At 44.6% G+C, this 18,641-nt stretch overlaps 1 protein-coding gene across 8 annotated transcripts in view; it reads left to right on the top strand.

Moving 5' to 3' along the window:
• The window catches only part of TSPAN9 (tetraspanin 9), a 104,890-nt gene that overhangs the window by 71,605 nt on the left and 14,644 nt on the right, over positions 1-18,641 (top strand). The gene's annotated exons all lie outside the window — the stretch shown is intronic.

Genomic DNA, 18,641 nt, shown 5'->3' with positions numbered 1-18,641 from the left:
ACAAGGGAGCTGTTGGTTCAGGAACCCTTGTCAGTTGGAATAGCCGTCCCTGCAGAAAGAGGGACGTGGCAGCTCCGAGGGTGACGTTATTTTGGACGTGCTTCAGGCTTTGTCTTGGAGATGACCGCTGTGCTTCTTGATCTTTTCTGTAAAGGACAAGCCAGAGAGAGAGAGAGAGAGAGAGACCCTGGCATCAGGCAGCTGTTTGTGTTACTGGGGAGCACCAGTAAGTAAGCAAGCAAATGGCCTTGATCACTAGCAGTGGGGTGCCTGCCCTACAGCAGGGTGACTTTGAAGTGAGTAAAATAGCCATTGGCAAAGGCAACCGGACAGGGGATCCAAAGTTGGTAAATGATGTGTGCTGTCACAAGGTTGATTGCTTTGTTGTGTTAATATTTATGGAAGAGTTAAGGAGCTGGGTTTTTTAAAAAAATCTCTAGGATGGATAGACACACAAGTGCAGCAAGGAGTGATATGCGGGAATGGCTAAATTGTTGCTTGCTTCTATTGCTTCCAATTGGACTTTAAAAAAAAACAATCACTATTTTTTCTAAATGTCTGTGGAGATTCTCAGTCATCCAGGTAGGTCGTGGTTGTCCCAAAGGTGCTTTTTTCAAGAGGCCACTGGACTTTCTGTTTGTTTTTTTTCTTTGAAGGGGTTTCACATTTCATCCAAGAAGCTTCTTCAGCTCTGACTGGATGGTGGGGAGTGGAAGCATTTATACTCCTTGCAGACAGCTGGTCATTTGCATCCTTTTAGAGAGTCATTGAGGCCACTAGGAAGTGATCCTGAGGACAGAGATAAGCCACCAAGTGGCCTCAACGACCCTCTAAAAGGATGCAAATAACCAGCTGTCTGCAAGGAATATAAATCATTCAATTTCCCTCCATCCAGTCAGAGCTGTAGAAGCTTCTTGGAGGAAAAGCAAAATCCCTTCAAAGAAAAAAAAAACAAAGTCCAGTTGCCTCTTGAAAAAAAGCAACTTTTGGACTAGTTTTTCTAAAAAACAATAAAAATCTGTGCCATTTGTAGATTGGATCATTGATACTTCTAAGACAAAGATAACCATTCTATCTTTGTGGCCTCTTAGGGGAAAAAAAATCAAGGGAAATAAGATTTTGAGCCAAATCTCTATTATTTTCTATTGTATTCCAATTTTCATTTTATCTAGGGCTACCAAATTTGGGCTTCATAAATTCAGATGACCCCTAGCTGGCTGCCATGAATAAGTGCTTTACATATCTCTTTGCTGCCATCTAGTGAGCATATGTTACTCTTGCAACTTAGATTTAGTGGCTTTAGTACAATATAATACAGTAGAACCTCTGGTCACAACTATACTTGTTCCATAACTTTGGTCGCAACCCGATTTGGTCATGACCCAAACCTAATTTTGGAAATTTGGCACTTTCAAAAAAAATGGCGTGGAAGGGGAAACAGGAAGGCTATTAGAAGGAAATTATAATATCTCTGCTGTAGTTGTACGTAAGGATATATTACTTCTAAATTGAAAATAATAACAGTTGTGGTTCTTTTAACTCCACCCCGTTCATCTCAATAAATCTTGTTAAAAAAGAACTCTGGGAAAGAATCACTTCCAGTTTTGAACAATTAACAAATAGCTTGACACGGAATGGGAGTGTTTGTAACTAAAAATCAATTTATTGCACATCCTTGTTCCTCTACTTAACATGTCCTACCAGCTATTCAATTGTGCTAAATTCTGTTTTCAAGCCAGTTGTGGGTCTAACTTGTGAACTGACTCAGCTCACTTTTTAATCAAGTTGTTTAGTGTGAAATATTTTTCTCAGGTCGAGATACAGGCGTCCTTTCCTAATCACAGTGATGCCAAAAAGATGAAATATGTGTTGCTACATCCCAATGTAAACTCCATCCTTTTGTACATGGATCATTTTACAATTTACAGTATTCGCTTCCTCAACCTAAGCCGTAGTTTTTTGTTCATTGGCTTGTTTGCCAGTCCTAAGGATCAAGATGTGTCTACATTATTTTTCATATAAATTATTCCCTAATATTAGTATTAAGTTTCCCAATCCACAATCAGATTTTCTTTCAACAGAATACTTAAGGAACCAATTCAGTCCTACAATAAGCCCCGTTTTGTATTTAAAGTACTTGCGTTTCAGTTACTATATGTTCCCATGCTGGGAACTAATGAACCAAATAATTTTTGTTCCAATCAAAAGCCCATAGGAAAATTCATCGGTTCCGGTCCAATTAATGGACCAGTCAAATGTCTACGGAGATTGTCAGCCATCCAGGTCATGGTTGTCCCAAAGGTGCTTTTTCACAAGACAACTGGACTTTCTTTGTGTTTCCTTGAAGACGTTTCGCTTCTCATCCAAGAGGCTTCTTCAGTTCGGACTGAATGGTGGGGAATCCTTCCATTCTCCACCATTCAGTCAGAACTAAAGAAGCCTCTTGGATGAGAAGCGAAATGTCTTCAAGGGAAAACAAAGTCCAGTCGCTTCTTGAAAAAGCACCTTTGGGATAACAGACAGGCTAAGATCTCCTAGCAGAATGGAAATCCTAGGATAATTTCTAGGGATAAAATGACGGACTCCCTCTTTGTAAGCTACTTAGAGTCCCCAAAGGAAAGACAAGACATGAATGCAATAAATGAACTGTAAAATTGAATGAATGCATTCCAGATCAGTTTTAACTTGGTTACTGCTGGCAACTTCTATTCCCTGATGGACATTCCTGGATGTCATTTGTCTTCTGCCTGGACCCACTTCTGCTGCCTGACTCTTGTTTCTGAGCTTGGAGGGGGATTTAACCTGGTTTAGCTGTTCCTCAGCTGTCCATCCTAGGATTATAATTTGGTGGCAAAATAATAAGCTGTCCAGAATGTCCATTAGGCTTATTAGAACATTTTTTAAAAATAACAATTTAAAGCAAAACAGCAAAAAAATTGTAATTTTAGTTCTTTTGGGTGTTGGCTCTGTATTCCTAGGTCAGTGATGGTGAACCTTTTCAGCATCAAGTGCTGAAAAGTTCATGGGGAAATGTTGCACATGCGCGCTCAGTGCCACGCTCCTGAAAAGCCAAATTTCCGAGTTATACATGCGCACCTGACCATCAGCTGGCTGGTGCACATGCCCAGGCTGGTTTTTGGCACTGCCGCATGCACAAAGGGATTGCGCTCCGGAAAAGCTGAATTTCTGGGTTCTGGCGCACATGTGCACCCAACAATCGGCTGGCATCCATGCACACACACACCGGTTTTTGCCCTGGCATGCAGGGCAAAAGGACAGCTGACTGTCATGCGTGCATGCGCACCAGAAACCCAGAAGATAAATGGGCAACGCTGTGCATGCCAGGCGACATGGCCTTGTGTGCCACTTTGGGCACATGTGCCACAGGTTCACCATCACGGCCCTAGGGGGCTTCTTGTGGCCTTCTTGAAAACTGAGTGGGTACCTTCACCTCTTCATTTGGATTAGGGTTTGGTCCATTGTTTCTCAACCTTGGCAACTCCTTGAGATGTGGACTTCAACTCCCAGAAATCCTCAGCAGTTTGATGGCCACGCATCTCAAGAGTCGCTAAGGTTGAGAAATACTGCCTTGCACTGTATGAAGGGTTTGGGCTGAATAAGGTAGGGAGGTGTGAAACAAGGGCTGTGATGGCCTGCCCCCTCCCTGGAAACATTCAGAGGGGGACTGGATGGAACGAACACCTGCTGGGGATTCTTACATTGAGCAGATTAGATTAGATGCCTTCAGAGGTTCCTTCTGCCTCATCAATTCTGTGACTTGTGCTGTCATGTGGGGTGGATTCCAGAAAGGAGAAGGGAGCGAGGTGAGCAGGGGGTCCTTGTCACCAAAAGCTGTTCACCTGGGCCATCCTTTGCTTCATGTGCCATACCCCCCAAGGATCTGAGCAGCACGCTTGATCTCTTAGACTTTTTCTGCAATTCTGCACTTCATGTTTGTTTTATTTACTCCTTTAATATGTGTTGAAGATCTAGCATATACTATTCTCATTCATTCATTCATTCATTTTTCCTCCTCCCTCCCTCCCTCCTTTCTTTCTCTCCCTCCCTTCCTCCCTCTCTCCCTTCCTTCCGATTGTATTTAGTACTCTGGCATGTGAATTTTCTCGTCTCTTTTTTTCTTTAATCAGATCATTCCTCCCCATTTTTTTTCACAATTTCTCCCTAAATTCAGAATGTATCAAAAAAAAAAAAAAAAATCCGGTTGAGTGGCACATTATGCATTCACAGCCCATAATGAGTCTCAAACAGTTTGTGAATAGTCCCATGGAAGTCTGCCACGGTGTTTTCGGGATAAGGCTGATAAGCACCCACCTTTATCTCCCTTGAAATGCTGCCAATGGCTAAATTGCCAATTAGCTGTACAAGGCCAAACGGAGCACAAAGTCAACACGGAGCTTCAGATTTTAAACTGACCAGAATGAACAAAGTTGCTTCCTGCAAAGGCTCCTGTCCCTTTGCTCCTCCTTTATGTCTTATGGGAGAGGCCAATCATCTCCAAGCCTTACTCCGAAGTCACCCCTTTTGTCTTAACTGCTCTTGCCTTCTGGCAGCTCTGCGCAAGCGCACACTGGGAACAGGCTCTTCCTGTTCCTCTTGCCTCTTGGATGTCAAATTCTGGAGGCTCTGGAGTCAGCACATAACTATCAGATGGCCCTGGCCTCATCTCTGTCGGATGCAGATCCCTCGTCCAGGTCCTCCCCAGACTCCAGGACTGCCCCATGCTCCTCCCCATGGTCCGACTTTGCTGCCAGCTCTGCAGGCCTCCGGCAGACCACAACAGAGGGTCAGTACTATCTCTGGTTGGCTGTGGGGTTGATTTGGATTCTGAGGGGCTTGTAAGCTGTGTGTAGGCGAATGTAGGTCAATCCCATCAATAGACACGTTGACCCAGTGGTGTGGACTGCAACTGGTTTAACAAATGGTTTGGTGAGCATGCACACTGCTAAAAAAACACTGATTTTAACCTCAACAGCTTACCTTCTAGGGCAGCCCCGTTAAGTAGAACAGTTGACCATGGAAATCTGTGCCATGCGAATCTGCTGAGTTGACAAAGATGAAAATATAGGACAGGATAGGGTGGGTGCAGGTGGGTGGGGCCAGCTGATGGTCGGAACTACTGGTTTGCTAGAACCGGTTTGAACCAGCAGAAGCCCACCAGTGTGTTGACCTACATCCAACCTAAGAACTCCTCAGAGTACAAATCAACCCCACAGACAACCAGAGACGGCACTGACCCTCAACCAATCCATGCAAGTCCACCCCAACCAGCAGTTCACCCTCCAGTGACCCTCAACTGACGTAACCTCCCCATCACAAGACCCTCACTTGACCCACCCGCACCTGAAGTCTTTATAAACAAGAAGATGTGCTGCTGCTGAAGATGTGGCTCAGCCTGGTATTGAAACGTTCGGAAACCAACCCTCAAACTTGGAGACCGAACCTCCACCGTCATACACTAGTCTCTCTTAAGGCAGGGATGTCAAACTCAGTTTCATTGAGGGGCGCATCAGGGTTGTGTTTGACCTTGGGGTGGGCATGGCCAGCTTGATGTCACTCGTATCGGGGGCGCCTGTGGCGGCCTAAGTGCTCTGCCAGTGAAAATGGACTCCCGAGCTCCGTTTTTGTCCGCAACGGCCTCCTGCAACTCTCTGCCAGTAAAAATGGAGCTCAGGAGAGCCGCACACAGCCCTCCCAAGCTTCATTTTCGCTAGCAGAGGCACTGCCTACTGGTCCTTCACTGTTTCCAGGGTGGACCCGCGGGCCAAATCTAAGCACCCCGTGGGCCGGATCAGGTCCCCCAGCCTTGAGTTTGACACCCCTGCTCCAAAGAGCTGCAAGTCATAACTTGAGAAGGTCTTTGGGAAACCACGTGAGATCAGGCTTCCCCCTCACAATCCAGGAGTGCTGAGTGCCTGGGAGGAATTTTCTCTTTATTTATTTGTGTTAAATTTTAAAAAAACAAACTTTATTGAGATTAAAATATTAAAATACAAATACGTTTATAAAGAAAATAAATTTGTACAATTTGCCATCATTCTTTGACAGTAGAAAAATCCTGGCTATATTCATACATTTCAAATATACATTTCAACAGTTTCTAACTAATCATACACATATACAATTTTTTAATCTTATTTCTAACCTATACATTTCATATTCCTACTATCTATCCATTGATACCAGTTATCTCAAATTGAATAATATTCCGAGTCTTCCTTGTTATTTAATTCTATAGTGAGTTTATCCATTTCTGCACACTCAAAAGTTTTATGGATTATTAAACAACCTGTCGGTATGGTGGCCATTTTCCAGGCTTGTGCTAGTGCAATTCTCGCTGCCATGATAACATGTATAATCAAGTATTTAATCTTTTTGGGCTATTTTCCCTTAATGATCCCCAGGAAAAATAATTCAGGCTTCAATTCTATTCGACAGCGGGGGATTTCATTTAACTATTTTTGTATTTTGATCCAATATTTTTTTTAATTTCCGGACATAGCCACTAGACATGGAAGAAGGTACATTGCGCTTGTTCACATTTCCAGCAATTAGGGTTTAGATTGGGATACATCTTTGCAAGTCTTGTTGGAGCTAAATGCCAATGGTTAAACATCTTGTATTGGTTTTCTTTATATGCGGCGGATTTTGTTACAGTATAATTTTGGAGTTTTCTCTTTAATCGGGAGCCAAGCACGGACAGTCACACAGCTCCCCAATTGACCTTGGTGGTCCAGCTTCCAAGCAAGCCCTCCTAGACTCTCCCATCCTGAGCTCCCCATAAAGATATTTTGTCACTAGAACTTTAAGAGCGGTTGGTAGAAAATTTCCCCTTTGCGCACGGAAAGGACGCAGCAGCAGCTGCTGGGGTCACCGATTGACCTGAGGCTCTTTTACTGCTGCGGCATGAAATGCCATAGGTGAGTGTTTAGCATATCTCCACTGTTGAGTTCTGTTGCCATAAATACTCCTTTTAGATATCACCGGTTTGCTAAAACCCAAGGAATGTGAAGTTTACCTTCGGACAATAGACGAAAAATGGTGAACAGTAACTTGGTGTAGATCTGTGAAGGGTTTCCACAGAGAGTATCAGAAGGATTTAAGAGATTTAACGGAATAACAGAAGGGACCTTGGAGGTCATCTAGCCCAACCCCTCCACCCAAGCAGGAGACCCTACACCATTTCTGACAAATGGCAGTCTGGTTTCTTCTTGAAAGCCTCCAGTGATCATGGTACCACCACTGCTTCAGCGGATTTGCAAGGTTTTTCCTGGCTATTTTAAGAGCCTGAGTGCCCGGCCCTCACATTTGATTGGTATTCAGGTTTGATTGGAAATCAAATAAATGTGTCTTTCTGTCAGCAAAGGCAAGGTAGAATGAGGTTTTAAGCTACTCGGGATATTTTCTCACCTTTTGTAAGGTAAGGGATGCTTCTCTCTGGTTGATAACAGATCCACTTAAACCTAAGCCTGTCTTGGTATAACAGAATAAACAGAGTTGGGTGGGACTCTGGAGGTCTTCTAGTTTAACCCCCTGCACAAGCAGAAGGCCCTGTGTCATTGCAGAGAAATTGTTGCCCAAGTCTCTTCTTAAAAGCCTCCAGTGATGGAGCACCCACAACTTCTGAGTTGTTCAACTTCTGAGTTGCAAGTTGTTCCACTGATTGATTGTTCTCGCTGTCAGGAAATTTCTCCTTCATTCTGGATTGGTTTTCTCCTTGATTAATTTCCACCCATCGCTTTTTGTGCAAAGTACCTGAAGGCAGGACAGGAAGCAATGGATGGAAACAAATCAAGGAGAGAACCAACCTTCAAAAATGAGGCCATGACAAAAAGGTTTATCTATTATATTTAATTGATGTAGTGAATAGGGTCAGCCCCATTACCTGTTTTTTTCAGGTATGATGGTAATATCTAATCTTGTCAAAATAGGTAACCAAAAAGTGATGCCAGCGTTGAACTATTCTTAACCAACTGCTTGGGCTTTGTCCCCATTTAGATGATCAATCAACTGTGGTTTTCAGAGATGAAGTAGCAACTCTGTTAGTGGCACAAATTCCAACAGGAAGAAAGAATCATTATTGATTCTTAATGATACATTAATTGAGAAAAAGCTTCCCAGGCCATATGCAACCAATTATTGAGCATTCTGTTGTGTTTATCATATATTAAAATCAAATGGGACATATAGAGATTGCTTAAAACAACATTTATGAAAGAGTATCTGTGGAGATTCTCCGTCATCCGGGTCATGGTTGTCCCAAAGATGCTTTTTTCAAGAGGCAACTGGACTTTCTGATTTTTTCTTTAAAGATGTTTCGCTTCCCATCCAAGAAGCTTCTTCAGCTCTGACCTCCTCCTGAGAGTTGATGAAGCTTCTTGGATGAGAAGCGAAACCTCTTCAAAAAAAATATGAGAAAGCCCAGTCGCCTCTTGAAAAAAAACACCTTTGGGACTTTATGGAAGAACGGAATGCTTTCACTTGGAGATGCAGTATAGAGGAGAAGGAGGGGCAGAACTGGAGGTGGAGTCAAAGGAAGCATCAGCCTAGAATCAACTACATAGTCACAAATGGACTAAAGCTAAAGGGACTAAGCCCAACCCCCTCTTGTATTCTGTTGATCCTTATCTAAACATTGAGTAGATTCCTATGCACAGGCATGAATAATAAATCAGTTTAATTGGAACTTCACGTGCAGTCCTGGTCTTTTCATGCCTGACAACTAGCCTCTGTTTGCTTAAGACAGAGTGATGATATCCTAGAGCAGAGCTCACTGGTTCATTTATCATCTCCATAATGGGAATGGTCTGCTCAGTTATGCTGGGGTGGGCTCCCACAGTCAGAGGAACAGCTTATTCTTTGGGGGTGGTTTTACGATCACCTCTTGAGTTACTGAAGCCACAGATTAACCTGACTTGCATTGTAAAATTCTTCTGCTTCAGGTTTAGAAAAATCTTGATTTGTTCTTCACTCTAGATTTGAATGTTCAGGTCCCTTAATGTATCACTTCCTGTTCACTTACCTTGCTTTGAAAGATGCAGGTCCAAACATTTTGTGCCCCAGTGTGATCGTTGTAGGCTAGCTGGGTGTCCTCGAGTGCTTGTCTTCCAATGTGACCTATGCCACCATCTTCCAGCAAGGCCCTTCCGAAGTCTGTATAGAACAAACAGTGTGCAAGTTTGACATCAGGACTCAAAAACAGGATGGAAGAATATTTTAATCTCCTAAGACACTTTATTGCAGACCCCAAAGTTGTCGTTTTGGAAAAAGGAGAATGTAACAGCATCTTTCTGTCAGAGATTGCTGAACATCCAAAGGCTTCAGGCAATCCCAAAGGGAACTTCTGTTGGAAGAAATATCCAGGTCCAGTTTCAAGCCAGGAGAAAGGCACTGGAGACAAAATGGAGGCTGGAGGATTATTGGAAAGAGGGCCCATTTATTGATGAAGCAGAACACGCAAGCACATGGTTCTGGGCACCTGACCACATGGAGTTGAGAGGGGTTTTTTAATACCTTCTTTGGGCTTTGTTTCTGTGCAAGAACATGTCCTCTATATTCTAATATTGGCTGTTGTCAGATTCCTATGGGGTCATGTAGGGGTCATAGTTGGCTCTATAGGCAAAAGAGGGAATGCAAATCCTAAATGCTTGTCTGAGCTAATCTGGTCAACCTCTGGTTTATTGTTTATCAGTTCTAAGGCTTCTGTGACTTTGAAGGTGTAGAGGGGCTTGTGTTGCTGGCTTTCATCCTGTGTTGGATCTTGGGTGAGGGGCTGCTTCTAATCCTATCCTGCCTTTGTTCAAACTTTGCCACAGGGAGTTTCAAAATCTTCTGTCTTGAATTGATTACCAAATCAGCATTTCTAAAAGCAGGCCCTCCTTAGTTTCTGCTTGGGGTCAGGGAGGCTGGGGCTGGTTTTAAGAGCCTATTTTTCCATTTCTCCCTTTGTGGAAATATAATACCTTGTCTTTTTAAAAAAATATCCCTCAAAATATTTCATTCTTCTAGGAGGAGTGCGTGTGGCTTTCCACACTCTCCACTAACGTAAAGGGGTTTTAGCACATTGCAGTATATAATCTACAGCAGGGGTGGGCAATTTAATTTCCCGCCGGAGCAACATGAGAAACTAGGACCGTTGTGGAGGGCCAAACCAATAAACGCTCTGAACATGCATGAACTTAAAAAAAAAAAAAGGAAGCCATTGCCTTAAGAATAAAAGCTGTGAAGTTGTACAGGTAGTCCTCGACTTACAGCCATTCATTTTGTGGCCGTCTGAAGTTACATCGGCACTGAAAAAAGCGACGACTGGTTTTTTTCACGCTTACAACTGTTTGCAGCCTCCCCACGGTCACATGATCAAAATTCAGATGCTCAGCAACTGACTCGTATTTATGACGGTCTCAGTGTCCCGACGATCCCTCTTTTGCAACCTTTCCGACCAGCAAAACTCAATGGGGAATTCAGAGTCACTTCAACGACCGTGTTAACTAACTGAAGAGTTGCTAAGTGAATCGTTGCAGTTTGTAAGTTAGCAACCCAGTTGTTAAGTGACCCCCGGGACGCTGCGTCTGTCCGATGTATGTATGCCAGTTGCCAAGCATCTGAAATTTGGTCACGTGATCATGGAGATGCTGGAGCAGTGTGAAAAATGGTCATAATTCACTTTTTCTTGTAACTTTGAATGGTCGCTAAAGGAACTGTTATAAGTCGAGGACACCTGTACTATTTCAGGCAAATGACTGTCCAATCTCTTCTTAAAAGCCTCCATTGTTGGAGAATCCACAACTTCTGGAGGCAAGTTGTTCCACTGATTAATAGTTCTGTCAGGAAATTTCTCCTTAGTTCTAGGTTGCTTCTCTCCTTCTTTCCACCCATGGCTTCTTGTCCTTTGGAGAATAGCTTGACTCCCTCCTCTTTGTGGCAGCCCCTGAGATATTGGGATACTGCTATCATGTCACCCCTAGTCCTTCTTTTCATTAAACCAGACATACCCAATTCCTGCAATTATTTTTCATAAGTTTTAGCCTCCTATCCCCTAATCATCTTTGTTGCTCCTCTCTGCACTCTTTCTTGTCAAAAAATCTCACTTTTGACAGTGATTTGACCATTCCAACAATGCTAGTTCGGATGTGTTAAGCGTTTATTCACACGGTTCAGTGTGTTCAGTGCAGACAGCTTTGCTAATGTGTTCTGTAATCACGTGATTTGCTGGACCCACATTAAGCCAATGTTGCATAAAGCGCCCAGGGCAGGGAGGAAGGAAAAAGTGTTGGTTTCGTTAATACTGTACGCAATCCCTTAAATTGCCTTGGACAATCATTTTACCTGACATCGTAAACCAGGGGTCGGCAACCCACGGCTCTGGAGCGGCATGTGGCTCTTTCATTCCCTCTGCTGCGGCTCCCCAATGGATAGGACTTTCAGTTAGGACTGTTAGAGGAAATAGGACGCCGTGCTAGGGGGAGACTCTATGGTGGGAGAACCGGATTTCCGGTCAGCTCCAGAATTGAACAGCGGGCTTCTGGTTAGGACCTTTGTGGCTCTTTTGAGTGTTTAAGGTTGCCGATTCCTGTCCTAGACTAAGGTTATGGCAAAACTCTTTTATTTCCCAAATGACATGGTCATTGGAACAATGATTTCCTGCGGTCTCAATGGGACCTTCATTTACTGGAAATGCAGAGACCCTCACTTCTCTTCCACACTTTTCTCTTCTCCTCCCCTCTGTTTCCTACTATTTGCTTTTGCATTTTATACTATAAAAAAACTAATAAAGAAAAGATGCAGAGACCCTAGAAAGAATGCAGAGGAAAAACAACAAAAACGATAAAAGTTCTGGACGCTAAATCATACGATGAGTGGTTGAGGGAGCTAGGTAGGTCTACCCTATCAAAGAGAAGGATTAGCGAGGACTCTCTTCCAGTATTTGAGGGGCTGGCACAGAGAAGATGGGCAAGTCCACTTATTCTCCAAAGCACCAGAAAGCAGGACAAGAAACAGTGGGTGGAAGCTCACCAAAGAGAAATCCAACCTAGAAGTCAGGAGAAATTTCCTGAGTGGACTAGCTTGCTTTCTAGAGTTGTGGGTGCTCCATCACTGGGGTCTTCTCCCCCCCCCCCAAAGTCAGTTGTATTCACTTAACAACTGCAGTGCTTGTTTAACGACTGCCACAAAAAATTGGGGGTGTAAAATTGAGGGTGGTTGCCTGGTAACTGCTTAATGACTGCACAACTAAAATTGCAGGTTTAATTATAGTTGTAAGACAAGGTCTGTCTCTATTATGTATCTATGTATCTATGTGTGAATGTATGTCTGTCTATTTATCTATCTACCTACCTATCATCCATCCACCCATCTACCTACCTATCCACCTATCATCTATCTATCTACCTGTCATCTATCTATCTATCTATCTATCTATCTATCTATCTATCTATCTATCTATCTATCTATCTATCTATCTATCTATCTATCTATCTATCTATCTATCTATCACCATCCATCCACCCATCTATCTACTTATCTACCTACCTATCTGCCTATCATCTACCTACCTACCTATCATCCATCCATCTGTTTACCTATCTACCTACCATCCATTGTCTCTGTATGTCTGTCCATCCATCCATCCATCCATCCATCCATCTATCTATCATCTACTTATCTACCTATCAATCCATCTATCTGTTTACCTATCTACCTACCATCCATTGTCTGTCTGTCTATCTATCTATCTACTTATCTACCTACCTGCCTATCATCCATCCATCTACTTACCTACCTATCATCTATCTATCTGTCATCTACCTACCATGTTTCCTTTTAGGTAATTAGGGGATGGTAGGTGGTATCTGTCTTATGAAGTAGTGCACAAGTCCTAAATAGAAACCCTCTGAGATTCCTTCTTGACATTCACCAATTCAAGTGTTCCCCCCAAAAATAAGGAAAGGAAGTATGCTCTAATCTGTTAATAAATCCTAATATTATGCCAGTAAATTGGATTGATTTCCCTTTGCTTTCCTCCCCCTCTCTTTCTCCTGAACAAAATATCATTTGATAAAGAAAAAGAAAAGTAGAAAAAGAAAAATTGCTCTCCAGGCAGATCCCGCGCTGCCTGCTTATTGCATAAAAACCACAATCTCTTTGAAAAAGGGGGAAGAAAGATAAGAGGGAGCCAAACGACTTGTGCGTGGTGGAGCAGAGAGAATTGATTGCCAGCTCCCTTGGTAGGTTGCCTTTCTCTCAGATATAGAACGGCTTCACCAACCGAAGACAGCTTGGTGGGTCAGCAAAAAAGACGATAACCTTGACAAAGCTAGAAGGAATGTTTAATGAAGGGGGTATTTCAAAGGCTTGGCTCAGCAGCCATTATAGAAATATAAAATCCGAGAGCTGTGGAGGCCAAAGAGGCCAGCGGTTCTGACCACCAGCACCTCCTCCTCAGCGTGGAAATCTCAGACAGATGGGCCTTTAGGTCTACCCTTCTCTGTGGTTCCACACAGTCAAGCAGCTCAGGCTGTTAGGAAAGATTTCGTTTGGTTTTAACCTTCCTTTGGAAACGGAACTTCCAACCAGGGGTGGGCTTCAAAAATTTTATCAAGGGGTTCACTGCCCGGTTGCTGGGTGGGCATGGCCATGGTGGGCATGGTATAGCTGGCCTCCTGCACCATGGCCGGGGGGGGGGCATTTTTGCCTTCCCCGGACTCCAGAGGCTTTCCTCGCGCTTCCGGGAAGGCAAAAATGACCTCTCAGGGCTCCGAAGGCTCTCTGGAAGCCGGAAATGGGGCCATGAACTTCCGGGATGCCTATTTTTCACCCTCTCCAAGACTCCGTGCGTGCCCTGCACTTACCTGCCCCCCAAATGGGCCGCATGGGGACTCCTGGGAGGGGTGGGGTGGGCGGGGCCAGCCAGGAGGGGGATTTGGGGTGGTTCTCTGAACCGCACAGAATCTTAGCTAGGGGCTCTCCCGAACCCCTGCAAACGCCCAGCAGCCCAGCCGTGCCTTTCTGTAAACGTAATCCATGATTCTACGTCTCCCTTTATGAGACCTCGGGGAAAAGGTCTTGACCTTCTACCAGACTTCATTTCAAGTATTAAAAGGGTATCCCCCCTTAATATTCTCAGTCCTTTTCCCTCAAGGCTAATTACGTCCCGATTCCTTCTATCTTCCCTTTGAATCCGCTGGGCACTCCCGTTCAACCCAGCCTCCCAACCACAAAGTGAAAGTTGGCAACTGGATGTAAATTGTCCACTAGGTAAAGGTAAAGGTTCCCCTCACGCATAAGTGCTAGTCATTTCTGGCTCTACGAGGCAGTGCTCATCTCCGTTACAAAGTTGAAGAGCCAGCGCTGTCCCAAGACGTCTCCGTGGTCATGTGGCCAGCAGGACTAAATGTCGAAGGCTCACAGAATGCTGTTCCCTTCCCATCAAAGGGGTCCCTATTTTTCTACTTGCATTTTTGACATGCTTTCGAACTGCTAGGTTGGCAGAAGCTGGGACAAGTAACGGGAACTCACTCTGTTATGTGGTGCTAGGGATTTGAACAGTGGTGGTATTCTATCGGTTCAGCCCGGTTTGTCCGAACTGGTAGCAAAAGCCTCAGCTGAGAGGAGAAAGAAGAGAAAAGTGCAAGATTGGCCCTCCCACTGGCCCCTGCGCTTTTCTTTATCCTCACAGGTGATTGGCGCTGCAGGCCTCGGCGGCATGCTTTTTTACATGCTTTCAAATTGCGAGGTTGGCAGAATCTGGGACAAGTAACGGGAGTCGCTCCGTTCTGAGGCGCTAGGGATTCGAACCACCGAACTGCCGAGCTTTCTGATCGACAAGCTCAGCGTCTTAGCCACTGAGCCACCACGTCCACTAGCGGTGGCCTTTTGAGGAGGGAGGGGGAAAGACCTCCACCCCCTGAAGGTAAAGTGGGACCTCTCCCCAGCTCTCTAAGAAGCATTTATCACCACCGACACCCAACCACATGTCAGTTCTTGGAAAGTCTTGTCCAAACACAACAGAGACGGCTGACCTATCAGCCCTCCAAGACCCTCCTCCAGCTCCTTTTCTCATCATCTTCTCTTGCCCCAGGATCCTGCTTTTATCTCCACTCTGAATTTATTTAGCACGGGGTTAGAGAATTTATAATGTCATAGCAATAAAAATCAGCTGTCTCTGGCTACAATGCCAGTCCAAAAATATTTGGCTCCTCTGCCAAGAGTTTCAAATCAGCTTGGCAAGTTTCTAATTTTAAACGCCGGTAGCAGGAAGAGAGAGACTCCTTCAGGTTTTTTTTTTCCCTCCGTGCATGCAAAAACACGAAGAATGCTTTCGGTTTAGAGCAGTGCAATACAGAGAAGTCAGCTGGAGGAGGGTTATTCAGGGGGGCAGAGACCGAATGGTGTTTTCCCCATGTTTGCTGCAGCCGTCTTAACTACTTCTAAGTTTGGGAAATCACATCAAAACATATTTTAAATGCAATTTCCAACACTTGCCGCCTTCCAGATGTTGGAAGACATCTAGAAATTCCAACCTGGTATGTTTGGACTGGAAGCCGCTTGGAAGAGTCTGTTTTAAAGTTTGGAAACTTGCAGAGGAAGAGGAGGAGGAGGAGGAGGATGGCATTATGAGGCTCCATGGTAACATCAGTGCTAGAAGGGAGTAGGGTTTGTGGAATGGAGGAGGAGGACTGGGGGGCCCTTGGTGCTCTCCTTGCAGATGTTTCATTACCCCAAACTAGGTAACCTCATCAGTACTAGAAGTGAGTAGGGTTTGTGGAATGGAAGAGGAGAAGCAGGAAGAGGAGGAGGATGGCAGCATTGTGTGGGTCCATGGTGCTCTCTGAGCTTGGTTATTTTCTCGCGGACGTTTCATGACCCAAGTAGGTAACATTATCAGTGCTAGTAAAGAGTGGGCCTTGCAGAGTGGTGGTGGAGGAGGAAGAGGAGGAAAATCTTGTACTTAGCAATAGCTCCTAGACTTATACACCGCTCTTTAGTGTTTTACAGCAGTGTTTCGCTATCTTGGCAAGTTTCAGTGGGTGAACTTCAACTCCCAGAATTCCCCAGGCAGCTAAGCTTAAACTTGCTGACGTTGATCAACATTCCTTTAAAGCCCCCTCTAAGCGATTTATAAAGTCAGCCTATTGCCCCCAATCTGGCTCCTCATTTTACCTGCCTCGGAAGGATGGAACTTTTCTAAACTTGCGGACAAAAGTACCTACACTCTGTGCATTTTTGTCACGGTTAACTTGGATAGTTGGTCACCATGCTTCTTCACATCCATATATCTAAGTACCCACGAAAACTTAAGAAAATATATATATATATATGAATGATGAGGAATATCACATTTCTAGATAATCATCCGCCATCTGTTTAGGACTGCATTAAAATAAAAGTGAATTAATTAAGAAGCACATTTCAAGAAGGAGGAATTGGGAACTGAGTCAGTGATCCTGTACCCCCCCCCAAAGCCCCTCCCACAACCAGCACTGTGACTTTTTCCCAGCCCCCCCCCAAACCAGCTGAGCTTCTTTAAGGCCTCTCAGTATGTTGAAAGGGAGGGGGCCCTAGTTGCTGAGGGCAACCAGATCTGTCTTGCCAAAATCCCCCAAAGGAACAGAGGGTTGGCATTTTCTATATACCACCGGTGTCATCAAGTGATGGACTGGATGTTGGCATCCAAATCTGGTCACTTGATCTTTCTAGTGGGATACAGCATAACAGAGCTGGAAGGGACCTTGGAGGTCTTCTGGTCCAGCCCTCTCTGCTCAAGCAGGAGACACTCTTTATCATTTCAGACAAACGGCCGTCTGGTCTTTTCTTAAAAGCCTCCAGTGATGACGCAAGCCACAACTTCTGGAGGCAAGTCGTTCCACTAGTTAGTTGTCCTCAGTGTCAGGAAAATTTCTCCTTAGTTCTAGGTTGTTTCTCTCCTTGATTAGTTTCTATCCATTGCTTCTTGTCCTGCCCTCAGGTGCTTTTGGAAAATAAATTGATCCCCTTCTTCTTTGTGGCAACCCTTCAAATATTGGAACATTGCTATCATGTCACCCCTGGTCCTTCTTTTCATTAAACTAGACATACCCAATTCCTGCAGCTCTTCTTCGTAGGTTTTAGCCTCCAGCCTCCTAATCATCGTGGTTGCTTTTCTCTGCACTTTTTCCAGAGTATTTTTTTACATCATAATCTCTAAAACTGGATGCAGTATTCTAAAGGTGGCCTTACCAAGGCATTATAAAGCGGTTCCAACACTTCCTATGATCTGGATTCTATCCCTCTGTTAATGCAGCCTAGAATTGCTTTGGGGTTTTTTTTTGGTTTTTTTGTGGCTGCAGCAGATGCCTCGCTGATATGTAATTGATTGTCTACTAAGACAACAAGATCTCTGTTAATGGCTGTTGAGCTGGGTTGCATCTACTCTGCATTTGTCCATTTGGTTTTTCTTGCCTAAAGTGCAAAACCCTGATGTAGGCAAGATATGATGGTCACTTAGTCAAGATACGATGCTCAAGCAGGGGACCCTATATACCTGTGATGGCGAACCTATGAGACGCATGCTACTGGTGGCACGCAGAGCCGTTTGTGCTGGCATGCAAGCTGCAGGCAAACTTTGGCACACATCACAGCTGATTTTCGGCCTCCCAGAGGCTTGAGGAAGGCTTTTGCAGGCTAAGAACTAGCCCCATTTCATCACTTCCTGTTTTTCCGAAAATACCAGAAATGACAAGACGGGGCTAGTTTTTGGCCTGCAAAGCCTGTAGAAGCCTTCCTCAAGCCTCTGGGAGGCCGAAAAAGGACTCAAACCGGCCGAAAATCAGCTGTGAGGCACAGTGCAGGTAAGGGGGCGGTGGGGGTGAGGATTGCGCACGCATGCGTAAGGGCCGTGGGGGAAGTGCGCATTGCCTTCTGGGTGCTGGCATGCGAGCGTGCAAGCGCGCGCACAATTTTTGGCACAGGAGCCACCACTACTATATACCACGGGTGTCAAACTAGAGGCCTGCAGGCTGAATCTGGCTTGCAATGTGGTTGGATCCAGCCCGCAGGGCTGTCCTGGAAAATGTTAGGGGCCAGCCCATGTCGCTTCAGCTCGGTCTACTCAATGGGAAACATCGGGCCAGCAGTTTGGGGAGTGGCATCAAGCTGGCCATGCCCACCCCAATCAGCCACGCCCAGTGAGTAGCATCAAGCTGGCCACACCCAGCCAATCAGCCACGCCCACCCGGTTCCCCCAAGGTCAACCACAGACCTAATGTGGCCCTCAGTGAAATTGAGTTTGACACCCCTGCCCTGTACTATTCCAGACAAATGGTCTTTTCTTAAAAACCTCAAGGTTTTTCCCCCTTCCTCATCCCTTCTCCCTCTTTTTTGTCTCTCTTTTTGTTCAGCTGCCTTAAGAAAGTTCAAAACATTCTCAAAGATCCACCTCATCCTGGGCACCCTTTTTTTTTAACTATTACCATCTGGCAGACGGTACCGGATAATAAAAACAAGGACAAACAGGCTGAAAAACAGCTTCTATCCCAGGGCAGTAGCTCTTTTGAATTCTACTATAGAGCGCAATATGAATGCAATATCAGTGGGTTTCAGTTCAATGTATAGAACGTGAAGGATGTGTGTTTAATTTTTTTTTATGT

This window comes from Pseudonaja textilis, chromosome 5, assembly GCF_049901715.1.
Source record: "Pseudonaja textilis isolate UNSWEBS1 chromosome 5, rPseTex1.2, whole genome shotgun sequence".
NCBI lineage: Eukaryota > Metazoa > Chordata > Lepidosauria > Squamata > Elapidae > Pseudonaja > Pseudonaja textilis.
Note: the sequence above shows the minus strand (reverse complement) of the source record. Positions and strands in the feature narration are given on the sequence as shown.